General features: G+C 44.1%; 1 pseudogene; it reads left to right on the forward strand.

Annotated features, from left to right (window-relative positions):
• Positions 1 to 4339, forward strand: part of LOC103729791 — a 9876-nt pseudogene that overhangs the window by 2312 nt on the left and 3225 nt on the right.

Consider the following 4339-nt stretch of genomic DNA (forward strand, 5'->3'; position numbering starts at 1 on the left):
GGCCCAACCCTTGTTCCAACATACTCAGGTCTCCTTCCAGACCCATCCTTTAAACTGTTGAGCATGAAGCCAGGGTATTGCTCCACCCTCTTGTTAGAAGTTTTAAAAAATTCATTCATTTAATTTTTTTATGCGCATGTATGTTTTCCTGCTTGAGTTCATGTGAACCACATACGTGCCTGAGCCTGAAGAATCCAGAGCCCCTTGAGCTGGAGTTTCAAGCGGTCGTGAGCCACCATGTATGTGCTGTGAATCAAATCCATGTCCTGTGCATGAGCAGTAACTGTTCTTAACAGCTGAGTCATGTCTCTAGCCCCCTCTTTGTTTTCACAGGGTCTCACACTATTCCCCAAGTTGGCTTTGATTCATGATATAACTGTGATGCTTAATTTTCATTATCAACTTGAATAGATTTAGAATCTCCCAGCGGATACATTTCTGAGCATGTTCCAGAGAGGATAAACTGAGGAAGCAGGATGGCTCCATCCCATGGGTTGTGGGCCCAGACTGAAGAAGGGAAGGAGAAAGCCAGGTGAGAGACACAGAGCTCTCTGCTTCCTGATCCATGGAGACATGAGGAGTCTCAGTCACGTGGTCTCACTGCCATCAACCCCACCATGACTGACACCATGATGGACTGCACCCTCTTCCTTTATGAAACAAACAAATAAATCCTTCTTCCCCTAAGTTCCTTCTTTCAGATATTTTGTCACATAAGAAAAGTGATTAATGCAATAATAGCTGAGGCAGTCCTTGGGCTCCCAGAAACCCTCCTGCCTCTGTCTATTATGTGCTGGTATGAACCAAACACCAGGCTCCAGAAGTGACTCATGTACAAGGTGTGAGATTGATGCATCACTAGACATGTGGGGTCTGCATCCTTTCAGCTGTGTGGTCCCAACACCAGTAACCTTAGTCCAAGCTCATTATACAGAATCTTAGCTCTGCACCAGAATCTTGTGGAGATGTCCAGGGGACTCCTGTGCACAGGAAAGCTGGGCCTGTCTGTTCTGTGGAATTTCCAGGTTCAACCCCAGAACTGTGTGTTCTGTTCCAGGTTTGTGATCTGAATGTAATCACATGTTTGAATACTTGGTCCCCAGCTGGTGTTTGAGAAGGTTGTGGGACCTTAGGATGTAGAATTTTGCTGGAGGAATTGGGTCATTGGCCACAGGTCTTCAGGATTTAAAAATAAATAACCAGGCAACATTTATTTTGAATACTTCTATGTTGTTTTTCCCCCCACAAGCAGGAATTTCCTTCTATTACATAGATCTATTTATTGACAATTAAGACATGTTCATAAGAGTTTTTGCCCCCCCATAACCCTCTCTCAGCCCTTTCAATACTCTCACTGAACCCCTTAATCTTCCCAACAAGTAACCCTCCCTTATTTCATACTTTTGTTTGTTTTTTTTGTTGTTGTTGTGACCTACTTAGCTTAATTAAGTTTGCTTGCGTGAGCATGGTGCGGTTCTTTACTGGAGCCCAGGCAACTTACCAGTTGCTTCTCCACTGAAGAAAATTACTCTCCATCCCCAAGACCATTAAGTGCCTTGCTCTAGAAAGCCATTGCTGGTGGTTGGTCTTGGGGGTTTTGTGGTGTGTGTGTGTGTGTGTGTGTGTGTGTGTGTGTGTGTGTGTGTGTGTGTTGTGAAGAGTCACTCCCTTGTTGCTTAATGAGAGGACACTCATCTTGGAGGCAGTACCCTCCATAGCTTCCTTTTCTACATTAATGTGACAATTCCACGTGGGTTGAGAGGTCAAGGATTTGATTCTACCCCAGAACTCACAGTTAAGGCAGAAGACTGTGAACTAGAATTGTTATTGATATTAGTGCAAGTTTTTGTGTCACATCTCAAAGAAATTATGCCAACCTGCCAATTCTGATTGCATTCAAGTTGTTGGATCTGTGCACAAACGATTTTCTTGCCTGTATAATCAGACTGTTAGGTAGCTAGTTCACTATTAGCAAGAATAGACAGGACACCTTCCTCATAATCAACAGTTTACAGAATTCAGATCTGGAACGACAGGACTTATTCATCAGATGAATGAGATCTTAGTCACATCAATGCTCCCAGGAGGAGAAGGTGCCTCTGTGACCTTCCCAGAAGGCCCTCGGTAACAATCTAAACCTTGTTCCCGAAACCTTAATCCTTACAGAAATGCTGTATTAAAGGAGCATTTCTGATAATGAACAAAGGCATCCAGTTTCCGCTCTGTAAGTATCAAAACACAAGCCTGTTGGCCACCTTAACAGGACAAAGACCCCAGCAAAGCTACTTGTTTTGTAGACTTTAGAAATAGTATAGAGCTGCCTAGTGTGTAAAGTGTCTAATGGTCCCTTTGGCCCTGTTCATCCTCCTCACTGCAGAGTGCTGTCCTCTGCTCTGCAGTGAGCTGTTCACTTTCTATACCACACTGTGTGTTTCATCTGAATTCCTTAAAAAATAATTTTTTACATTTTAATTCATTTTGAGTACCTCTGCGTCTGTGTAAATGTGTGAGTGCCACTGCATGGGTGTAGAGGTCAACGGACAACTTCTGGGAGTCAGTTTTCTCTTTTCACAAGGTGGGCCCCAGGCATCAAACTCAGGTTGCCTGGCTTGGCAGCACGTGCCTTTACCTGCCGACCCTTCCTGCAGACCCCCCATCTAAATCCTTTTGATGGAGAGAGCACATGGTCTAAGAAGTTTAGGGGGCTTAAGAGCCAGATCCCAGTGAGAAGACTCACTGTATCATCAGGCCCATACTCTAGACCCATTTAGATGTTGAATTCTCAACAGTAAGTCTTATACAAAGAAATTTGCTATGTAAATTCAATGTCACCATTATAATATCATAAGGATGTAAGAATGTAATGTTAGGGCCCTTTGTGTTGGTTCATGCCTTTAATCCCTAATGCTTGGGAAGCAGAGACAAGCACATCTCTATGAGTTTGAGACCAGCTTGGTCTATGTAGTGAGTTCCAGGCCAACCAAGACTACATAATGAGAACCTGTCTCAAAAAAAAATAATAATAATGGTAGAATCCACAAGACCTGCAGCTGCCCTTCCGTTTCACTTATATCCTGACTGAGACAAAGTGAGCTTACTTCAAAGGTGAGTTTGCAGTCACATTATCCCCTGTTCCCCACCACTTTCCCTGACGCCTGCCTGGGAATCAGAGAGCCTGGGGGCAGGTTTGTGCTGTGAAATCACCGTCATCCTCAGGCAGTTGAGAAGACACCTCCTGGGCAGCTTCTGCCATGTGGACCCTGATACCTCTCTTCAGAGACTCCTACGTGCTGTCTATCTTTGGTGCAGGGACCTGACTTCCTCTTACTACCCAACCATGCAGTTGTCTCTCTGTCTGTCCATGGCCTTGGTACCACTTCTAGTAAACTCCATACTCCCAATAATCCCTATCTGAACCCCAGACATTTCAAAGGAAGTATTTCTATTTCCATACCCTCAGACCGAACCTCAAGCTTCCTACTTTTTCTTTCCTTCACAGAAAACTGGCTGGATTTAAAACACTCTGAACAGAATGACTTCTCACAGGAAGTTGCACAGTGTGGGACTCACACACACATGAGGCTGGACTGCCACTGACCACAGACCCACAGGCCCTGCCTGGGAAGGGAACAAGCCTTTCCCTTTAGAAGCCCAACATCACCTGTGACAAGATGCAGAAAATTCCCCCTTTCATCAGGACGTCCAGTTTCACGTCCCTCTTCTGTAACACCTATCTTGTCAGTAAATGAAGATGAAAAAGTGGAAACCGTCAATCAGCAGTAGATTTAAGTGTCGTAGTCTTTGTGTTCCCTTGTTCTGACATGGTTTATGGCCATCAGCCACTGCTTATCTTTCTTTTAGATTCCCTTACACCTGTGACTTGACATTTCTCTGTAATTACCTTTACAGGGAGATAATCAACATAGATTTCTCTGCCTCGGGCATACTATGACTCTCTCTCAGTACAATTTAGATTCCATAGCCTGTACTCCGGGCTCCAGTTTTTCACACTATGTTGACAATGAATTATTTTGTAATAAGATAGACAAGGTGTTCTTATAGACATTCATTCTCAGAAAGCTCTTGAAGAACGAGGCCATGAAGCCTCCAGAATAAACATCAACAGCTGCAAAACCTGCACTAACTTTGGACCTGGGATTCCTCAGGCCACTCCAAAGTTCACCTCAAAATGCTTAGAGTTGATTTTTCCTCTCTATCTCTCCAAACAAATAAGCACTTAGATACCTTATGGGAGCAACTGGCTGTCAACATCAATGGATCCCTAACGTTTCCTCTCTTACTCTGCAGATTCCCCACCACAACCAATATGGGAGCCCCT

This window comes from Nannospalax galili, unplaced genomic scaffold (genome assembly GCF_000622305.1).
Source record: "Nannospalax galili isolate Female #2095 unplaced genomic scaffold, S.galili_v1.0 scaffold1573, whole genome shotgun sequence".
In the NCBI taxonomy this organism is placed as follows: domain Eukaryota; kingdom Metazoa; phylum Chordata; class Mammalia; order Rodentia; family Spalacidae; genus Nannospalax; species Nannospalax galili.